Source organism: Trichomycterus rosablanca, chromosome 21 (genome assembly GCF_030014385.1).
Source record: "Trichomycterus rosablanca isolate fTriRos1 chromosome 21, fTriRos1.hap1, whole genome shotgun sequence".
Lineage (NCBI taxonomy): Eukaryota > Metazoa > Chordata > Actinopteri > Siluriformes > Trichomycteridae > Trichomycterus > Trichomycterus rosablanca.
The window spans coordinates 8,831,268-8,855,142 of NC_086008.1; the positions used below are offsets into that span (position 1 = coordinate 8,831,268).

At 38.2% G+C, this 23,875-nt stretch overlaps 1 protein-coding gene across 1 annotated transcript in view; it reads left to right on the plus strand.

Annotated features, from left to right (window-relative positions):
- Positions 1–15,758: 15,758 nt before the first annotated feature.
- Positions 15,759–23,875, plus strand: part of setbp1 (SET binding protein 1) — a 63,902-nt gene continuing 55,785 nt past the window's right edge. The window contains exon 1 of the mRNA XM_063018073.1: positions 15,759–16,131. The gene's annotated coding sequence lies outside the window, so the exon portion shown is untranslated. The remainder of the gene's footprint in view (positions 16,132–23,875) is intronic.

Here is a 23,875-nt window from a genome sequence, read left to right on the forward strand (position 1 = left end):
TTTTATTTACTTACACTTGTAAAGAGCCGAATCTCCACCGTCTATCAGCTCCAGTTTTATTATGGGATAGACCGTAGTGTGCACTGTTTACATACTCAAAAATAACTGCCCATGCGCAGTACGTCATCCGGGTACTTTTCACGTACTGTGTAATAAATACTACATATTCGGACACACTACTCGCTCTCGCGGACGCAGCTATGGTTTCTACTTTCTTATGAAACAGGAGAATCGTACTGATGTAGCGGGGAAAAAATAAAAGGTTAGAATAGCCGTGTGAATGTGTCAATATCTAGCCTAGCCAACTAGTTCACAGCTGAGATACTAAAACACAAATAACAAACACCATAATTATTATTATTATTATGAAAGATATACAATAAAGACTTGTGCACTGTGTACAGTACAGTAACTATACGAAATACATTACAGCTGTGAGTTAATATTCAAGCTCAACAACACCGGTACTTGTTAGCTTAGTCGCTAGTGTTAGCTGCTAAGCTAATTGCAGTGATTACTGTTTCTAAAAGCACTCTGTATTTATAACTTATCATATTAATATTGTAATACATACATTTTTATAAGCAGCTGCTCCCAGCTGTTGTTTAAAGTGGTCATTTCTTGTTTCTGGTGCTTTACTTTCTCACAACGTTACCATCTGCTGCTAACTCACACCAAGTAGTTGTGTTTGCCAAGTGAATAAATATGTAAATTTTTAATAGTGACCGAATATATGTGTCCTTCTTAATTAAAATTAAAATAAAAAATAGACGCTATTATGTTAACTGTTAACATTTATAAGCACAAAATCAAAAGAAAAGAGCACTTACTCATCAATACACGAACACACGGAATGAGAGCCTCACTGCGCATGCTCCGTCCGATTCACAAAACTGACCTACGTTTACGCAAAGTTCGTGAATTTGCGTAAGGTGCGCAACGTGCGTAAGGTGCGTTTGTACTTATAATTTACATAAAAAAAACATACGTAGATTCGTTATTAAATACATTTTTGTATATTTTTTTGTTTTCATAACGTACATACAAACAGACCTATGTAAATGCTGAAACGTTAATTGGTAGAGTATCCTGCAGAGGTCACTATTGTTCCTTTTTTAAATCAACCCTCATCTCAAAAGGTCTCACGATGGATCCCGTTAAAAATATAAAATAAACAAATGAAATAACCTTTAAAACGTTCATGTAGGTCCTAACTGTGTATTTACAATTGGTTTAACTTCATTAAATAGTAAAGTATGCTGCCCTGAACTGATGCCTTCATGTCCGCCTTAACCCTTACCGATTTCTTTGTACCTGCTGATGAAAAACACTGTGACATTATGATTCCACCACCACCATTCTTTTCTATATGGGTTCCACCAAACACAGCATTTTTGCTGGATTTACAATAAGCCCAGCTTTGTGTCTATAATGATCCTGCAATTTAAGCTGTAGGTGCATTGGCAGGTGCATTTTTTTTTCTGTAACAAGTTTGGCATGTTCCTCTCAAGTCCTTGTGGGTTTAATTCCACATTCCAAAACATGCAAGAATGTAGATTTACTGCTGTAGTTTGTCACTTGTGTGACTAAGTGAACATGATCAAAGATGTGAATGAAGTACATCACTAGAATTGAATGAAAAATCTGATTGTGTAACTGAATAATAAATGAATGCATTCCTGGAAACCATTAAAACTTTTAGATAATGATGGGAAAGTGTTTAATGGAAAACATTAAGCCAATTCTCATTACGAAGTGATGTGAGGTTTTTTTTGTCAGCATTTAAGTGAATATGCAGATGAGTATTGTTATTAAACATGATTGATAGCGAGATGCTTGTATCTAAGATCCATTAGGCCATATTGTCAGAGTCATGGTTTCTTGCTCAGACATCTAAGTTCCAAACAAAAAGAAAATCTGGCTTAATGAGGAAGCAATTAAAAGTTAGAGTAAAATTTTGTGATCAGTTATATGAAGCTAATTAACGAACTGACAGGTGGTAAGAGCGTTTTAGTTCACAGTTTACATCACATCTTTAATCACGCTGCTAGTGTGAAATTCATAGCAAATTACCCAACTGATGCTCAAAGCACACTTAAAAAGGCTAACTGCCAACAGCTGAGGTGAAATGTTTACATACACTTGTAAGAAACATGTATGTCATTACGTTGATTTTTCTATTATGTAGGCAACGGTTTCTGTTTTTCTCTGGCTTAATGATCGTATCAAAGTGAACAATTTAACAAATTTCTTATGTTAATTTTGTGGCATGGCTTAATTTTTTTAATGTATTTATGATTGTAATACTTAAAAAAAAAAAAAAGTATTTCTAGTCAAGTTTATTTATATAGCGCTTTTTACAATAGACATTGTCTCAAAGCGACTTTACAAAATCCAAAACCAACACACCAAAAACTCCTGTTGAGCAAGCCGAGGGCAACTGTGGCAAGGAAAAACTCCCTGAAAATTACAGGAAGAAACCTTGAGAGGAACCAGACTCAGCAGGGCCCATCCTTCTTGGGTGGCCTGGAGGATACTTTAAATAAATAGGATTTACACAAATCATACAAACACAGAATTAAATGAACTAAAAGTTATAACTGGCAATAAATAAATAAATAAATAATAGAGTTATTATTCGGTCTAGTCTTCAATAAAGTCTGTAGTGAGTTCGTCGTTCTTGGTGCAATTACTCCAGACCCGTCACATCCGGCAGGAATGTGACGGGTTTTATTTCTGAGATTTTATTTCTGAGCCCATATGGCATAACAAAAGCATGTAAGTTTTTAATGGAGCGCGATCTGAGATATTTTAATATTGTTTTTCAGCCTTTCCCTTTATGTACAGAAATACTTCAGATTTTTAACCTTTTAATGATGTTATGGAGTGCATATGTGAAATCTCTTATTGCTGAAATTCTTAGCAAGCGTCTGTTGAGATTTATTGTCTTTAAACTGTTAGACCTTTTACTCCAGCAGATGATTACAAGCTGGTGAATCTTGACAGGACTAAGCCTTGCATTAATGCTTATTTTATCATCTGCTTACCTTACCTGTGGAAAACTGCAGATTTGATCTTTTTACAAACTTTTCAGTATTACATTGCATCTGTACTAACCTTTTTGAATTGTGTTGCAGGCATCAAAAGTAAATATTGTATATTTATTTAAAAAATCCACAACATTGATAAGGTGATGCAGCAATAAAACACACCAGCTCTAGCACACCAGAGCTGACAACTCAAACTTGTTGGTTTAAATCTCAGTTCAGCTATGCGAACAATGATTGGCCCATTAGCAGGGAGAGTGCCAGAGGTGATACCTCATAACTGATGCAATTACGACCTCTGCTGGCTGATTGATGGTGCCTGCACAGAGACGAGGGATAATGGGATCAGGGTGTGACTCTTCATGTCAAAGCTGGATGGCATTTGAACTCGCCTCGTGCAGGTGAAAAGATGCAGTCAGCTACTGCACGTGTGTCGGAGGGGGCGTGTGTTAGTCATGGGTCCTCAGTCATGAGTGGAGGTCAACAGCAGTAAGGGGATGAATAATGCAATCGGGTAATTGGATACGACTAGATAGGGAGGAAAATTGGGGAAAAAAAACCAAAACAAAAAAAAACCCCTGTGTTGTTTTAAATTAGAGTAAATACAGAAGACATGTCACTAATGTAACAAAGTTTTCGTAATTTGATATGTAAAAATCTTATTGTCATTGTTTGTGTGTTTTTTATTAAGATTAAATCACAATTGAAAGAAAAATCCAACAAATTCTAAAGTTCATAAACCTTTCCTGGCTACTGTAGTTACTTTTGGTAATATGGAATAAAAACGTAGTCATGATTTATAGATTCATCATCCTTTTGTACATGAAAGGAAGGATTTTTTTTACATTTAACAGTTACTACACAGGATTGTTCTCAGCTCCCGCTTCCTTTTCAATACCACTCGTTTGACTTGTTTACTGTACACTTTCTAACACCATCAGAAGTTTCCCATCTTAACAGGAAGTGGTCGGCTTAGGCGCTTTTCTTTTGAGAACGCCCACTTCCTCTGACTTTGATAAACACATTTGTGGTTTGCTGCACTAACCCCATCAGATAAATTTCTCTAACTGCTGTTGTATCCAGCGTCCTCAAATTACAAAACATTTTTCTGTGTGGTTTCATGACATGCGATCTGGTGGCCTATTGAAATACAATGGTTAGCTCATTTGAAGTGTACATTTTCATTTTCATTTGGTGTATATACAAGTTGAATATTTGTTTTGTATTAAGTACAGTCTCAGAAATTAAAATACCAAAATATTTCTTTACCAGTTACTGAGGTGGTCCAATTATGAGTATGTCTTCTGCACCACTAATAAATTATATAAACAAGATAATTGGGACACCTACACATTACACCTACAGAAGCTTTTACACCATCTTATTCTAAATCCATAGGCATTAATATGGAGTTGCAGTTTAAACAGCTTCCACTCTTCTGGGAAGACTTTCTACAAGATCTTGAAGTGTATCTGTAGGCATTTTTGCCCATTCATCCAATAGCGCATTTGTGAGGTCAGACACTGATGGCGGACGAGAAGACCTGGCTCACAATCTCCATTCTAGTTCATCCCAAAGGAGTTTATAGAGTTAAGGTCAGGGCTCTGTGCGGGACGGTCTAAATCCATAGGCATTAATATGGAGTTGCAGCTACAACAGCTTCCACTCTTCTGGGAAGACTTTCTACAAGATCTTGGCATGTGTTTGTGGTCATTTTTGCCCATTCATCAAATACAGCATTTGTGAGGTCAGACACTGATGGTGGACGAGAGGTTCTGGCTCACAATCTCCATTCTCCAATCTTATCCCAAATGTGTTAATAGAGTTGAAGTTAGGGCTCTGTGCTGGCCGGTCAATTTCATCCACATCAAACTAACCCAATTCTACCTTCATGGATCTTGCTTTATGCACTTTGGCACATTTAATGAAGACTGGAAGAAAATCTGCATACCAAGAGAAAAGCCACACAGACACAGAGAGAACTACTGACAGACAGTGACCAGGGGTGAGAGTCAAACCTTGGTCCCCAGGACACATGTTGCTGTTTGTCACCCACTTTACCAGCTGTGTTACCCGCTGCAAAATTTATTATCCCAAGTTACCCAAGTCAAGGTTAGGCTAGTTTATTTTACTAGGTAAGGTGGCGTATACAGAAAATATATACAGCAATGATGTTAAAGTTGTATTAATTTATTTAAAAAATGACCATAACACTGTTGTAGCAGCAGGTACTTATAAAACCACACAGCTCCAGCAACCAAGGTGCAGTCTTATCACCAGTGATACATACTTTAATGTTTCCATGACCAGGATCTCCTGATATCCACGTGGGTTTCTTTATGGTACTCCAGTTACATCCCACATCCCAAAACCATGCAGATGGTGGACTAGCTAATATAAATAGCCCCTAGTTGTGTGTGAGTGAACAAGTGTCTTAGCCGTGTGATTGATCAGCAACCTGCCCAGTGTTCCTGCCTTGTGCCGAGTGTGCCTGAGTGGCCTATCAAGACCCTGTGTTATTGCTCCACCCTTTTAAAAGCTTTAATACAAGTAGTAGTATTAATTACTGCAGATAAATAATTAAAAATACTTCTTATATACACTTCTGAACATGAGCTTGTTAGACACCCTATCCCAAAACCATAAGCTTTAATCTGAAGATCTAAGTCTTCACTCTTCTGGAATTTTAGAGTCTGCGGTGAACAATTTAATCAAAACAGAGTCTGTGAGGTCAGGCTCTGATGCTGGACAAGAATGTTGACGTTCCAGTCAATACCAAAAGTGTTCATTGGGTTTGAAGTCAAGGTTTTATGCAGGGTACTGAAGTTGGCTTTATGAACCTCATAATTTATGAATCCACAGGGGCACAGTCATGCTTAAACTGGAAAAGGCATTCCCCAATCTGTTGGCACACAATAGCAAGCATATAATTTATTGTTTTGAAATAATTTTATACACCTGTTTGCACTTAATGTGGCCCAAACATGACATTAATAATAAGGAACAGAAGGGTGTCCACATACTTTTGACCATCTAAAATATTACTGACCCTTTTGCAGGATTTCATTTTGATTTTAAACCTGATTTTCAGCTACAGTGATCATTAAAACACTGCTTTGTCATTTGTGTACTAGTGCTTGAACAGTATTTAGAAGGTTAAATGTTAAAGTCGTTCATGCACTTGTTTTATCAGATTGTATTTCTCTTTGCAGATGGATTCACAAGCTTAACTACAGACAACGACACAGATAGTCGACATGGATCCTGTTTTAGTCATTCTGCTTCCTGTGGAGCTCAAAATGATTCATTCCACTACTGTAAACTTTGTTAGCGAGTGGGTACAAGTTAAGCTTAGAAACCAAATTAACACATCTCACATCTGCATATCCATTCCAATGATGAGTAAGCTGACTAACAGCTGCGTTGTGTGGGCCCCACCATTATATATTGTCTGATCAAATCTGCATTGCTTAGCTAGGCCTAATTAATACTTAGATAAAAAGACAATAAAAGTTCTTTGAAGATGTGAAAGTGTGAATTGATTCATGCATTTACAAATGACTGATGTAATATTAGCTGTAAATTCAGGCTGCAAACCTCTAACCCACTGCTGTAACACTCTCCAGATTTCTGGTTAAGCATTTCCTTATATTTTAAATCATAACTGTTAGGAATTGCTTCCATTTAGCCATAAGATTTGAAGTGAAATCAGGCAGGCAGGTTGTTGTGTGAAATGCCTCTCAGGTTGCAGTTCAATTCATTCCAAAAGTCTTGAATAGGTTTTGAGATTAGTGCTTCAAGCAAGCCAGTCAAAATCTTTCACACAAAACCATCTCCTAAGGGCCCTTACATGTTGTACAGAATTGTCAAACTGAAACAGAGTGGTGCAACCACAGACATGTCACTATTACACACTATATCTAGGTCTGTCACAGTTATGACTTTGTAGCTGACAAGTAGTTTTCTTAAATACTGTGATTAATAATTTCATTCATTTTATGCCCTCTTGTTTTTTTTTTAGAGATGTTACAATTATACCCCCCCTCCCTAGTTCTGATTTCACTATCAAATCTCAGAGATTTGGGTGATACGATCTGACAGTAACATCTTGACAATTTAGAAAAAGTTTACAGATGTATTTTAAATTAGTATTAGCTAGAATTGCATTTAGTTATCCCTAATTTTGTTCTATATTGTATAATCTAACAAGCCGGTCATGTGGTAGCAGCGCAATGCACGACAGTGTACAGGCAGAGGTCAAAAGCTTTACATTAAATATTAGAATTAGACAAAATCTGGTCTGAATGACCGATCGTGGCATGCTTGTTAGTTCTAGGTTGGTGTGAGCATGTCAGAAACTGCTGATTCGATGGTACAAAAACATCCAGTAAGTGCCAGTTCTGTAGAAGGTAACTTCTTGTTTATGTGAGGTTAAAAGAGAATAGGGCACTGTATTTTACTCTTTACTGTATGTAGGGCAGAAAAGCATCTCAAAACACACAGCAAAACATTAAGCAACAAGCAAATGCAACAAGGCATTTTTACATTACATTTTACATTTAAGGCATTTAGCAGACACTTTTATCCAAAGCGACTTACAGGCTAAGCAATTGAGGGTTAAGGGCCTTGCTCAAGGGCCCAAAAGTGGCAACCTGGCAGTGGTGGGGTTTGAACCAGGAACTTTCTGCTCACTAGTCCAGTACCTTAACCGCTAGGCTATAACTGCCCTACATTATATTATACAAGACCACATTGGGTTCCACTCCTGTCTGCCAAAAACATAATGTTAAAGGTTTTGCCAAAACTGGGTGGACAAAAATTGGTACAATGTTGTCTGGTCTGATCAGTCTCGATTTCTGGTACTATGTGGAGATTGTGGGGTCAGGATTTGGTGTAAAGAGCATGAATCTGTAGAATCAACCTGCTTGTCAACAGTTTAGACAACAGTACAGCATTAATAATGGCTTTGTAAGCTATTTATGACATAATTGTAACTAAATTGCTGGAATTGTCTTTAGATCATTTTTGTTTCTACAAAAACTTTGAGTTTAGGATACCGTACATAAGTAAGATTTATATTCTAAAGGATCAGCGAAAAAAATCTAGAGGACTGGTGTTTCTAGTTTGTTCAATAAACTAAACTGACTAACTAATTAAATTTGATTAACTGGTGGATTGAGTAATAAATAGGGCGATGATGTTTTACTGGGGTTTATATTATGTTTTGATTAATAAAGATGCAGATGATATTCAACTCATTCTGTCATTTCCTCCTTCAGACAGTCTGAAGTATCAGCATGTCTACCAGATAGCTCACTATGGATTTCAGCTCATCATCTAAAACTTAATCCCAGCAAGACTTATTCCTGGAGATCAATCTCCAACCCAAGACCTAGTCATCTCTCTTGATGACTCCCAGATCAAACCCTCTGATAATGTACAAAACCTTGGTGTTGTCCTGGATAACCAGCTGACCCTCTCTCCTCATGTAGTCAACATGACAAGATCGTGCCGGTTCCTCCTCTACAACATCAAGAAGATTCATCCATTTCTCCCATGGAAGTCACTCAGATTTTTGTCCAGTCAAGGTTGTCAGGTTGGACTACTGCCACTCCCTCCTTGCAGGTGCTCCTATGTCCACTATTAAACCTTTACAACTCATCCAAAATGCAGCTGCTCGGCTGATTTTTAACCAACGAGCTTCTCTTGTCTGTCTGAACATCTGAGACTCTGAATGTCTTTAAAAGACAATTAAAAACCCTCCTTTTTACTAAGCACTTAAGCTGACATGTACTTACTAATGCTCTATTTATTTTTTCCATTAAAAAATTGTTCTAACAGGGCTTTCAGCAGATTTGTATTCTTGGACTGTTGTCTTCTAACTAGAGTAAGGAAATGTTCACTGTGGAGGCACTTTTGTAAGTTGCTCTGGATAAGAGCATCTGCTAAATGCTAAAATAAAGCATTTACATAAATGAGATCTTATAGTGTGACAAATATGAAAAAAGGACGTTTATGAAAAAGGACACTTTGTACCACTGTACATTACTAAATATACATGAATATTATTCAAATAAAATGTAAAAGTGACCCAATGTCAATAGCAAGTCTTTTTTAAATGCAGAAATCTATCTTATAGTTAAACAAGACAAAGCAAACATAGTCATGTGAATAATATAAGCAGTAATCGATGTGGCTGTGTTCTGAAAATTAAAAATGTATAGTCTTATGTAGACTGCTCGCTGGAGTCTCTGAACTCCATGCATGCTGTATCCATGGCAACATTTGCAGAGGAAAAAATTGTCAGTCCTCTTTGCATCTCTGGCAGTCTCAGTGATTTCCTGGGTTTGACCTATGAGGATTATTTACTACTGCACTCAACACATTGATTGGCTGTCAAGGGAACAGTGGCTGACCTCTATATTGAAGAGGTCTCAGTGTATCATTACAAAACCCTCCCAATCAATACACAGCTCAGCTATAAGCCCATATCTAGTCCACAGGGCGAGGGAGGTGAAGCATGTAGACTGGCATGAAAAAGAAATGCTCTAGGAAAATTAATTTCCCCGTCAACATTCATTCCTTTTGCATGAATCTCTATTACTTCTGTTAAGTGATGTAAAATGCTTTTGTATCCACATTTCGTCAGCCCTACTGAAGAGGCCGTTTTACATGTGGGTGTTAACCAATATTATTGATTAGTTTTTTTTGCAAATCTAAGGTTTGATCCCAATTTTTTTTTTTTTACTCATGATCTAATACTGAATTTAAAGCTTTTATTATCAGCAAATAGCATTAATGTACCAGCATAGTACTGAGATCTTTGAATTGATTGTGGACTTTTTGCATGCAAATTACACAAAACATTAAAGGTATAATGTGTCATGCTTGGAGAAATGTTGTGTCCTTTGGTTATGTGGATGATATGTGTTTTATAAAGTAAATAAATATATAAAATGTGTCAGCAACTCCATTACAGAATATGTGAAATCCAGTCTAATATCAATCCAGCATTGTGGATCAGTATCAGCACACTGCAGATTTATTATTTATTATTATTTATTTATTATTTACTTATTAGGATTTTAAGGTCATGTTTTACACTCTTTGGTTACAATCATGACAGGCAATTACTGGTTACACAATATTCATCAGTTCAAGTCATTCAATGTCAAACACAGTCATGGACTTTTGTATCTCCAATTCACCTCACTTGCACGTCTTTGTATTGTGGGAGGAAACCGGAGCTCCAGGAGGAAACCCACATGGACACGGGGAGAACATGGAAACTCCACACAGAAAGGACACGGACTGCTCGACCTGGAAACTGAACCAAGGACCTTCTTGCTGTGAGGTGATAGTGCTACCCACCGAGCCACCGTACCGCCTGCACGCTACAGATACTCACTATTATATTGGAACATTTATTAATTAAGCTATTTTTTGATATTCTCATTCCAATTATTGTAATAAGACTTTCATAATATATAAATAACATTCTCAGTATCAGGTATACTTCTTCTTTCGGCTTTTCCCTTTTTTCAGGGGTCGCCACAGTGAGTCATCCTCATGATCGCTCATTGATTTGGCACAATTTTTACGCCGGATGCCCTTCCTGACACAACCCTCCCTAATTTATCCGGGCTTGGGACCGGCACTACAATGCACTAGTGCATCTAGCGGCTAGGTATCTATAGGACAATTCAGTGTTTCCAATTAGCCTGGTGGCATGTCTTTGGACTGTGGGAGGAAACCGGAGCACCCGGAGGAAACCCACGCGGACACGGGGAGAACATGCAAACTCCGCACAGAAAGGACCCGGACCGCCCCACCTGGGGATTGAACCCAGGACCTTCTTGTTGTGAGGCGACAGTGCTACCCACTAAGCCACCGTGCCGCCCTCAGTATCAGGTATACTAATGTGGTCAAATACAAAAATCTTCACAGTGATTTTATTTTATTTAATGCTATTACCATTTTTTTATTTATCAAAGATATGTGGACATGGGCTCTTAAATGGTTAAAAGTGAATTGTTTATTCTTACTATGGACGTAATCTCTGGGTGTCCTGGAGAGCATAATTAGCCCTTATTTCTGGATGATGGCGTGTGCTCCCCTACTTGTTTCCCAAAATAAATTCAAGTGACACTAGCTAATCTCAGGCATCTTGTGAACTGATGGGGCAATTAACAGCAGTTCAAGCATGTTTAAGTGCCTAATAATATTGCATTAAAAGCAGTTTGAAAAGTAAGGTGCTTGCTTCTCAGTTTTGTATACAATACAGGGTGAGTCAAAATGATGTTAACACTTAAATGGCAGAAACCTTTTATTCACAAAACATACTTCACATGTGTAGGATGATTTACAGGACAGTCTCAACGTGTTCGTCATCATGTCTAACACACAAAAACCAGCGAGCAACAGTACCATTAAAAGCTCTGACACATTTAGCAGGGAATAGATCCATTAGTGTTAACATAATTTTAACTCACCTAGTATTTAACCCTCCCTCTTCCATGTTGGTAGCTTCTCAGTGCCATGGGACACTCACTGGGTAAGTCTTGGGGTAAAAGTAAAGCAAATTATCCACATTTTATCTGAAATGTCAAGCCTTCAAATCCAGGAAATAAACAGAAATGTTGCCCAATAGTATTTTGGGGTATGCATGTGCCAGCTTTGCATGGTGTCTGGAAATAATCATTTGAAGACAGCAATTTTCTCAGATTTCTCAGTGACTTAGATTCTCAGTAGGTGTGGTATCAGGGGTTTGATTGGGCTATTGTGAAAGAAACTCACCTTTTTGTGCCTCAAACCACTTCAGTGTTGCTTTGGCCTTGTGTTTGCTTTCCATGTCCTTTGGAAAGATTAACCTTCTCCAGTAGCTGTTAAGATGTTAAGTACAAAAACTATCCCATGTCCCATGCTCAGCATTTCACACAATGTATAAATTCTATATCATACTTAAACAATACAAAGCCAATGAGTTACATTATTTATAATCATCTTCTTGTGTAAATAGTACAAAAATACATATATTCCAGATATTTTTTGTTTGTTGCCTTTAAAAAATTCTGTACAGTTAAATTATAAATCTACATCATTCTGTCTGTCTCAACAGAGATTTCTTTTCATGCTTAGATTCAATTCTATTAACTTTATGGCTCTTGCTAATACACTGTATTTGCATGCATGGGACATTTTATACAAACTTTAAAATGATTTTTCACTAATGGTGCCAAAATAGTAATGCACTTACTAAAGGTGTCTCATTAGATGCAGCCCCGTATGTTATGTTACGCACATATTTGGCACCTCTGTCAGTACTGCAATAATGGCACCAAGCCAGTGATGAAAATAACAGGGCAAGAAGCCATAAAATGTTATGCACTGTAGCCTCCTTGTGAAAGGCCAAAACGTCAAAGCAAACGCTTGTAATAAGAGAGGAGTGAGATTGTCTTTCTTAATGTTTATGCCTTGTTATCACTTCTCACACACCCCTAACAAATCAAATAAAAAGGTTTATAGTCCTTGTGACACTTTAAGTAGAACAATAATAGCGGATACTGAATACAGCCATAGTGTAACAGCGTCTGTTAAATTATTATGAGTTATGATCCTGTCATTTAAGTCAGTTTAACACATAACACATCTATCATTCTTCACAAGAAGGAAATCTGTGCAGTGTGTAGACTTAACTACTGCCACTCACCTACAAAAAGGACCACCTGTTTTTTTGTGAATTAAAAATAAAGCCAAAACAGTAGGGCTGTTTCTTACTGTTAATCAGCACAAGATAGACAGCGCAATGGTTTCTTTGCCAAAGTCAGGAAACCCATCCTGTCATACCCAACCCAACCTTATACCATATACATTTGTTATTATGTTCATAGCACCTTAATCTGTATCACCTTAATCTGCATAGCACCTTAATCTTAATCTGCACCTTAATCTGTATATTATGTCTATAGCACTACCATCTATATATCATGTTTATAGTACATTCAATAATATATTAATATACTTGTAAATCTTGTTCATACCACTGCCCGTATTCTGTAAATAATGTATATCGTAGATACTGTACATCCTGCACTTGCTGCTTATTGCACTTCTGGTTAGATGCTAAACTGCATTTTGTTGCCTTGTACTTGTACATGTGTAATGACAATAAAGTTGAATCTAATCTAATCTAATCTAATCTAATCTAATCTAATCTAATCTAATCTTATCTAATCTAATCTAATCTAATCTAATCTCACCCATGCTGTAAAATTGTCTGGATGGTAGGATGTCATCTGACCAACACTTAAAATCAGGTCTGACATGTATTAGAAGCTGCTGAAGCATGTATGTTACTGTCCACAGTCAAGTGAGTTTCACATTGCCATAGACAATAAGGCTGGAATGCAAGAAAGAAGAACCTTTGGGCAGAAATTATGTCGTTATTACCAGGTTAGTGTCATTACACTGCTGAGAATGGTTCACTAGGCAAATTACATCTGGTCAGTGGGATTCTTATGGGGTACAGGGGCTGACAAAGTGTACAGAGCAAAAGATGGACTCTACTCAGTTCTTGTATACCCACAAGGTTAATACGTATGTAGCTTTTTGAAGAATCGTCGACTGTACAATACAGATAGAAGTGCTTAATAAAGTGCGACCATGCCTTTTTTTGCATTTCCTCCCATTTTTCCTCCCAATCTAGTTGTATCCAATTACCCTGATTGCATTACGCTCCCTCTCTACTGATGCTGATCTCCACTTCTGATTGAGGAGAGCGAGATTGACACGTGCCCTTTCCTCCTAGGTGCGCAGAAGCCGACTGCATCTTTTCACCTGCACGAGGCAAGTTCATATGCGAATCAGCTTTGTGTATGGAGAGACACACCCTGATCAATGCATTATTCCTCGACTCTGTGCAGGTGCCATCAACCAGCCAGCGGAGGTCATAATTGCATCAGTTATGAGGTCCCTATCTGGCTCCCCACCCTGTATGAACAACAGCCAATCATTGGTTCAGTTTTGAACCGACGAGTTCGAAAAATCAGCTCTGGTGTGCTAGCGTGTTTTACCGTTGCGCCACCTGAGCGACTATTTTCTTTAGTTATTAGGATTTTAACCTCATGTTTTACACACTTTGTTTACATTCATGACAGAGCAGATAGTTACTAGTTACACAAGATTCAGGGCGGCATGGTGGCTAAGTGGGTAGCACTGTCGCCTCACAGCAAGAAGGTCCTGGGTTCGATCCCCAGGTGGGGCGGTCCGGGTCCTTTCTGTGTGGAGTTTGCATGTTCTCCCCATGTCTGCGTGGGTTTCTTCCGGGTGCTCCGGTTTCCTCCCACAGTCCAAAGACATGCAAGTGAGGTGAATTGGAAATACAAAATTGTCCATGGCTGTATTTGATATAATCTTGTGTAATGAGTAACTACCGTTCCTGTCATGAATGTAACCAAAGTGTAAAACATGATGTTAAAATCCTAATAAACAAAATAAACAAATAAACACAAGATTCATCTGTTCAAGTTTAATATCACAGTCACGGACAATTTTGCATCTCCAGTTTACCTTACTTGCATGTCTTTGGAGACCGGACCCGGAGGAAACCCACGCAGACTCGGGGAGAACATGCAAACTCCACATTGAAAGGACCTGGATCGCTCCACCAGGGAATCAAACCCAGGACCTTTCGTTGTAGGGCGACAGTGCTACCTACCGAGCCACCTTCCTTTTTTGTCTTAAATACTGGGACAAGTGATAGCTCAGTGGTTAAGGTACTGGACTAGTAAACGAAAGGTTGCCGGTTCAAGCCCCGCCACCACCAAGTTGCCACTGTTGGGTCCCTGAGCAAGACCCTTAACCCTCAATTGCTCATCGTGTACCGCTCATTGTGTAAGTCGCTTTGGATAAAAGCGTCTGCTAAATGCTGAAAATGTAAATGTAAATAAGCAGTCATTCCAACATAAGCACACAGATAAATCCACAGTATATACAGTGTCTCACAAAAGTTTTTATTTTATTATTTTATTATATCTTTTCATGGGACAACACTATAGAAATGAAACTTGGATATAACTTAGAGTAGTCAGTGCACAGCTTGTATAGCAGTGTAGATTTACTCACTTGTGTAGCCAGGTATTTAGACAGTAATGGCTGAGTGTTGAGTTATTTTCAGAAGACAGTAAATCTACACTGCTATACAAGCTGTACACTGACTACTCTAAGTTATATCCAAGTTTCGTTTCTATAGTGTTGTCCCATGAAAAGATATAATAAAATCTTTGCAGAAATGTGAGGGGTGTACTCACTTTTGTGAGATACTGTACATTAACGATGCAGCATATAGAACACAGTTGTGCGATGCGTGGACGGGAGGTGGCGCCAGTGAGCAGCGCGCTTCAGGAAAAAAATCCCGGCGTGTTTCTGCAAGATCATTATCAAAAACAACAGTGCTGCAGGACTCCACACACACACACACACACACACACACACCGAGTCCGGAGGAGCTAGACGCTATACCCAATCGTAAGCGCGGTTTAACTCGATCCGAAACTAGGAAATACCCCCAACATTCAAACCTGACTGATCTCTGCACGCCTGCTCATCAGGCCCGGCGCTATCCGGTGGAACTTTGGATATTTTGGATACCAATTACGGGCTGCGTTGTTGTTTTTTTCTGCAGTGGAAAAGACTCGATCCACCCCGAGTGTAAGATCTGAGAGTCGAGGAGGGAGCAGAAGAGGTGCAGGCTTGCGATCAGGAGGAGGAAGGTTTATCAGCAGATGTAAAAGCCCGCAGTTTGTGCACTTTCTGTACGCTTTATGCTTTAGTTTATTTCTTACAGCGGTGCGCCGGCTGCATTTACACGCTTTACATATTTCCATTTCCAATCCGATTGATCGCTGATCGTTTTTCTTAGATCCGTATTTTACTTGACGCTATTTTATTCTAACAAACAGCCTTAACAGACCCACTAAGGGTTCTGTTCGATTGCAAAGCTGAAATCGCCTCGATCAGATCATATTCATGTCACTGGATGGATTTGCTTTTAACTACGTGAGCGCTGCCAGATCTTCAGAAATGGGTGAGTTACATTTGCGCTTTAACAATCATAAAAATGCCATGCATGTGCAAAACTGTACACGAGATCATCCTGTTAAAATGCTTGTTTTAATGTAAACATACGACTTGCTGTATTTTGTATTTCTTTTCCTTTTTAAACAAATAAAAAGCGCTCGCAGTCACGATCAGTGTTACTTCTGATTCTAGGTCAGCCATATGTTGCACCATTAAGAATTAGGACGCGTTGTGACACCCTGTATCAGTCCAGGGCAATGATCTTTCACCCTGGTTCATGTATGATTTGCAGCTATGGGAGTTTTATGGGCTCCACGGACCAACACTGTCATTACGAGTAGGCGCGCAAATCCGAAACCGAGTGTGATTTCCACTAGAAGCCTCTGTGTGGGCTGGTTTCCACATCCCACACTAAGTGTGGTCATGATTGTTATGTCTGAAGTGTAGAGACAATACATGTGGAACTTTGAAACACATGGACAAGGCAGTGGACATGTATTTACTGCAACTGTTCTTTTCATGTGAATGAAACTTCACAAAGTCAGAAAGATTCATTTATTATGATTTTAACACGCATGTTTTAAACACTTTGGTTACATTCATGACAGGTCAGGTAGTTACCGCTTACACAAGATTCACCAGTTCACAGGTTTAACCTCAAACACAGTCATGGACAATTTCGTATCTCAGTTCGCCTCACTTGCACGTCTTTGGACTGTGGGAGGAAACCGGAGCTCCTGCAGGAAACACATGCCGACACGGGGAGAACATGCAAGCTCCACGCAGAAAGGACCCGGACCGCCCCACCTGGGGATCGAACCCAGGACCTTCTTGCTGTGAGGTGATAGTGCCACTCCAAAGTCAGAAAGAAAACCCAAAGATCACCAAACTCTAGAAAAATTAGTCCTAATGGTCTAAAGGTCTAAAATAAAGCCAAAACAGTAGGGCTGTTTCTTACTGTTCATCAGCACAAGATAGGAAGATAGGTCAGGAAACCCAACCTGTCATACCCAACACAACCTAAACCGTATACATTCGTCTATTATGTTCATAGCACCTTAATCTGTATCACCTTAATCTGCATAGCACCTTAATCTTAATCTGCACTTTAATCTGTATATTATGTCTATAGCACTACCATCTATATATCATGTTTGTTATGAACGGCAAACTTCTGGAATATGAATGACACAGTTAACAGTCAAACAAGCTTTACATCACCATGGGATTTGAGGCTGCTGTGCAAGAAATGAGCCCTAGCAACTGCTTCTTTTGTCCACATAATCAGCAACAAACCTTAGTCTTCTTTAATACTGTACATACATTTATTGACTATTTTCTAATCTATCACCTACCATACAGTTTATCTTTGTGGGTATACAATTGCTGACTGTAGCCTATCTCATTCTCTGTTCGCTTTGCTTTGGCAACACTTTGTAACACATTTCTCAATGAAACGGGACCCCAATAGGACCCCAAATAAATAGATGATGTTTGTGATGTTTGGGTTGTGAGACCCAGAGAGACCATTCTTAACACTGGTCCACAATAGCAATAACGTAGTGTGTGTTGGTTCGATATGATTGTATCAGTCAGTGGTCTTATACCCATGGCTGAAATGTAATGACTTTGAAAGCCATAGCATATGACTGAAAAGATCTTCATACTCATCAAACCATTCAGTTACACTTCCTGCCCTGTGGATGAGGGTATTGCTTTTCTGAGAAAGTCAACTCCACTTGAAGTAAAAGCGTTCAATCATATTATTTAAGTGACCAGTCAAAATTAATTTGCAACAACCCTTTCCTCTAATAAGGTAAATGCCCCAAACCATGCCAGCAAAATGCCCCCTTACCTTTCTCTAAAGGAACTTAAGCATTAAGCTCTGTACTGTCCTCTTGGTGGTTGTCACAGGAATCCAGTGTTTTAGAATATGGTAAATGACCACATCACATTTCTGTAGACAAGTGCATAATATTTTGGACCTCTCCAAATGCGAACTGGACTTTGTAATAAACTGTTCTTTCTGACAGTCTAATCATGATCATAGACCTCATTTATTTGGAAGCATATTACATTGTCAGTAAAACTTTAAAAAAATATTTGATGCTGATATTGCTTGCACTTTATCACTACCTAATGGTTCTCTAGACCTTAGGAGGATGATTTCTATTTGAAATTCTTTGTTGGCATTTTGTAGGATGCTGCATAGAACTTTTAAGGGATGAAAAAACCCTTGGGATTCTAGACAGCATGCTATCTCTAAAAGTTCACATACATGCATAAATGAATAACATGTAAGGTATTGAAAGACTTTTTTGGGTGTCTATAATCGATTGAGGACAGGCTATAAATCTGAGCAATAATGTAACTTACTTGATTTACCTACATTGTTGTAAAGGATTACTGTCCCACACTCCAGTGTGCGATATTATCTTCTGGTCTAGGTTGATTGTCTAAAGGCCTGTCCATTTTTCAGTGATAATCCAAATTGGGGCTGATATTGGTGAAAAACCCTGGATTGACCGGCTGTCATATTTTACACTGTGGACATGTATTACATAACTAATAGTGTAAATACTGAACATGAACTATATTAACGAATATTGGAATAGTATCGTCAGTGGCCAACACTCAGAGTTTTGATCATAAAAAAAAAGGGAAGTATCAGTACACTGAGTGTACAACAATAACTCATGTATTTTAATGGTTGTCTTGTACTACAAACAGGACATGGCAGGAGCCTTCAATGCTTTAGCTTCAATCTCACTAAGAATTCAAAGATACATATAAAAATACATAAATGCAAAGGGAAATGTGAATATGTCCTTCTGTCTTTCTTAATATCAAACTGCCTAGTCAACAGCTTATAAAATAGCTAGCATTTGTTATAGGTGGACACTAGTGGCACTTCAGACTATTGATTTGCATTGCAATCAGTTTCCAAACACAAATCCAGTTTCTCCACAAAAAGGTAATTCTTGGGTGGTAATGTGGTCGCAGCTCAGCACAAGCATCTTGGTAAACTAGATTTGATTCTCACCTGCAGTTACAATGTGAACATTTTAAATAGTTTTCTCTGTTTCTGTGAGTGTGTTTTACCCTGCAATTGGCAGGCACACAGTGTCCAGAGTATATTCCTGCCTTGTGTCTAGTGTATTCACCCTGTTAAAGGTAAAGAGAGTACTGAAGATGAATACATTAAAAAATAGATTACACTCACTCACACATATCCCAGCATTAGTTTGAAAGTTATTCACCAATAGCCAACCTTTTCAAAACTTACTATACATACTTACAAAAGTTAAAACTGTAACTAGTTGTAGCTAAGTGGTAAAGATACTGGGCTAGTGATTAGAAGGTTGCTTGATTAAGCACCGGCATTGTCAATGTGCCACAGTTGGCCCCTAGAGCAAGGCCCTTAACCCCTAATTGCTTGCTATGTATTCAGTCACAATTGTACGTCTGCTGAATGTCATAAATGTACAATATAACTTCATCTGCACGACACAAGTGACGTTGCTGATTGGTCAGTTGCTGATTGGTCAACTTGAGATTGTTAGTCATTGCGAATTTAGAAATCAAAAAATATTGCTTAAAATAATATGGTAAAAATAATACAATGTTTTAAAGCCAATCAAAAAGCTTAGATGGTAAGATAGTACCTGTTTTATGACTGATGCTGTTACATAGAATGCTTGAACCCTTACAGCCCATTTAGTAGCTGTATGCCAGTTCTGTAAGGTTCATTCTGTGGTTGAGTGCTTATGTCAGAGGGAGTTCATAGTTAATTAGCTCATATTTATACTGATGACCTACAGTATGTGCATTATACAGAACTACATATGTACTACTGTGATATTGTATTCAAATAACATTGGCATAACTGGCATTTAAACAGAAAACATGGTTAACCAAACATGGGCATGTGGGAAGTGCATATGTAAAAAGCTGAAATTCATTAAAATTATACAGTTCGTATATTTCAAGATCCACTGTTAATTAAGCACACAGTTAAATATGCTCATGTTTCTGCCTCTTAAACCAGACAGAGTGGTGTGAGATACTGCTGAAATGATTCATCCAGTTAAAGCAACTGAAGCTTTCTAAGCGAGGGTGGCCGTACTCTTGGAAATGGAGCCTATTGCTATGTATTAGCCCGGGGCAGGACTGAGGCATGCATTAAAATGATGTACATTGTTTGCCTTCATTTTAGTTACCATGACAACCTGACTTTTTTCTTTTCTGAGTTGTACCAGCTTTGGAACATGCAGGGCCCATTAGTGACAGTGATGGCCACACTCATAATTCTGGAAGAGGCGTGTTCATTATACTGTCATAACTTGCTGTAGATAGCAATTGTTGTTTATTATCTGTAATACTGATTCTGTAAAAGAAGCCACTTACAGCTCTGTGGGAAAAATTAATTGCACCCTGTCTGATTCCCTCTTGTGTGTTTGTCACAGTAATTGATTTTAGTTCATTAAACAAACATGATATGATAGAGAGGAACACATCTTGTAAAAAACAGCATTTGTTGAAGTGACGGTTCATTTGGGTGTGTACTACCTGTATTTCTAAGTGTGTGTGAAAGTGTGTGTAATTACCCACTAAACTTAAGTGATTGCACCACCTCTATCAGCATTGACTGAATCTAATTACTTTATATGGTTTAAACTACAGTGCATTAATCATCCCCGTTCTGATTTAGCATACTTTTCACCTCAGATTGACTTCAGATAACTGAACTAAAATTGACATTTGATATAATCAAATTTAATAGCCCACAATAATATCATTCCCTACGTAAATTTCCACAATAGTCAAGCTAAAAAATGACTGTACTTCAACACATAGCATATATTAAATTAGCTCTGAATAAAGGCAGTACTGTGTGACTAAATTACAGATCTGTGGTGATGTTTATGTATGTGGATAGATCACTCTCTGTTCCCGGCTGGGGTGAGTTTCGCTGGAGGATAGCCAAGAACTGACAGGAGACAAAGGAAGAGCAGGAGATATCCAAGGACAAATCTCATTTTTGGCAGTCGTTCTAAATAGAGTATCAGAACAAAAACACCTTTTGGCAGTCAGACCCAGTAAAAAAAGACAGTCTTGTTTTTGACTTGAGTCATTTTGATTTTCTCACTAAGGTTAAAAATCCTGTCACTTCTAATGTCACTTCTAAGATAAAATGTTAAAAGTAGTAAATAACAATCAGTTATTCTTTTAATGGCAATAAAATAAAGAAATAAAGTAAATCTATAGTACTTAAAGTCTATAATAAATGTAACAGCATTCTCCACAACAAGTAAAAAGTTAAGCATCAGCTGTACAAGGGTGAGTCCGCTCCTATTTTCATTTACCATCATACATTTTCACTAATCTCTTCATTTCTGTCAGGGTCGTAGTGGGTTTGGTGCCACCCAGAAACACTGGAGTTAAGTGTAGCACATTATAGGCCAAGACAGCTCTAATCACTCAGAGGGGCAATGTAAAATGGCCAATCCTCCTTCTGCATGTTTTTTGGAGGTGGGAGGAAACCAGAGTACCCAGAAGAAAATCCACATGGTCACAACTAGAACATATGAAGCTTCTCACTGGCAGTGACCTAAATCAAGGATCAAACCCAGGTCTCCAGGACAAGCTTTGCTGTGCAGCACCCACTTTACCAAACAGCACTACAGTTCTCCCTTTTTTTCATGCCACTTTATCCTGGTCAGGGTTGCAATGGGTTCTGAATTCATCCAGTACAAACTGGATGCAAGAGTTGTAGTATGTTATGTGGGTTACACTTGATAAATTACAACTTGCTTTGAAGCAATTTGATGAATATTTTAAAAGCTATTGAAGTTATTAATATGCTGAATACTTTAAATGCTATTGAAGTTATGAATAAAAATATGTCTTTTATTATGTAATAAATGATAAAAGTGTCAGTATAAGAGTTGTAGTATGTAATGTGGGTTACACTTGATAAAATACAACTTGTTTTGGAGCAATTTGATGAATATTTTAAAAGCTATTAAAGTTATCAATATGCTGAATACTTTAAATGCTATTGAAGTTATGAATAAAAATCTGTTTTTATTATGTAAGAAAGGGTTGCAATGGGTTATGAATTTATCCAGTACAAACTGGATGCAAGGCAGTAACATGTCCTGGACAGAACACCAGTCAGTCAAAAGGGCATCACACATCTACTTACTAATTTAAATATTTGTCAATTTAGTGTAGCTTAAGCCACTCACCGAAATGTTTTTGGGAAGTGGGGAAAAACAGAAAGTCTAGAGAAAGGGTTTGGGGTGACCAAAAAAACTTGGGTCACTGGAGCTTTGTGGCACAAAGGCAGAGGAGTATAGTAGGAGTATCAGGAATGTAATGGTAGATGTAAAGATACCACGTCATTGGGGTAAAGAGTTTATAACTGCGGCATATATGAAATATTGAGCTATACTGTCATTACACCTTAATAACCATTTGTGTTGGTGGCCATGAAAATCAAGAAAGTATATTAAGCTTTTGACCATTTCTGTCTTTTAAATTTTTCTACTAATCTGGTCATATCCAATTACCCAGTTGTCTTTTCTTTAAATGCTGCAGATTCCTGCCGTGACTGAGTAGGGCTGTAACTAACACACACCCCTTTGAAATGTGTGCAGTTGCCAGGCACTTCTTTTCACCTGTCAGAGACGGACTCACACAAAGAGCAGTATTGTGTATAGATATTCACGCACTGCTTTCCATTATTCCCCGTCTCTGTGCAGGCACCTTTGATCAGCCAGTATAAACTGCATTTGCAGTAGTAACGAGGAGTCTCTTTGATCAGCCCTCCCAACAGACACAGCCAATCGTGTCTGTGTAAGCCGGGTGATGCCACACAGAAGTACAGCATAGTATTCATGAATTGTTTAATGTAGGCTACATTACTAGATTTGTTAGAGGATAATTAGATGGTTAAACAGGCATGCTGATTGGACATATATTTTATTACGTTTTAAACTCTTAGTGAGTGTTTTTTTTCTACAAAGCCATTACAGTTTTTAAATTTGACATTGTGATAAAATGAATCACCCCCGGTGCATAGTTGAGCCAGATGACTTTGTTTTTAAGAAGTGATTTATTGGGTGATGTAAGGTCTGATGAAATATTGTTTTGCAGGGTTCGCTTTGTTGAACTCTGCTGATCAGGAGTTTTCAGCATTGCCCAGAGTTTTCTAAATAAACCAGATTTCCCAGACTGGGCTTTAGGGCATGTCCTTATTCATGGCCAGAATGATGAGGGAATGTAATCATGGACAATTGAGTGGTACATGGTAGTCATGGCCAAAATGTTGAAGAAATATAATCATGGAAAACTTCAGCGGTGTATCGTAGTCATGTCTAAACCAAACAGTGTCATCCACTCATGCAACCAGAGATGGATTATATGTTCCCGTTTAACCTCTGACGTATTGTGTACTGTTTTTAGCTGCTGTAAACCACAGTTTGCATCTGTGTTGCGTTGGATTTATAGTGTTTGAGGTCTGTCATGAACAACTCCGGCTTAGGGAGAAAAATTGAGTATTTTGTAAAGTACTTTCAGGCATTTGTTTAGCTTTTTAGAGAGTAGTCAATGCTGCTACTCCAGAGAAGTCAACATTTAGCAGGGGAGTGTAGTTGCTTCCCCATCAGTCTATCTTGTCAACTGTCTGTTCTCCTCACAGTGATTTAACACAATATTCCCACCCATAGATACATCTAGAGAGGACA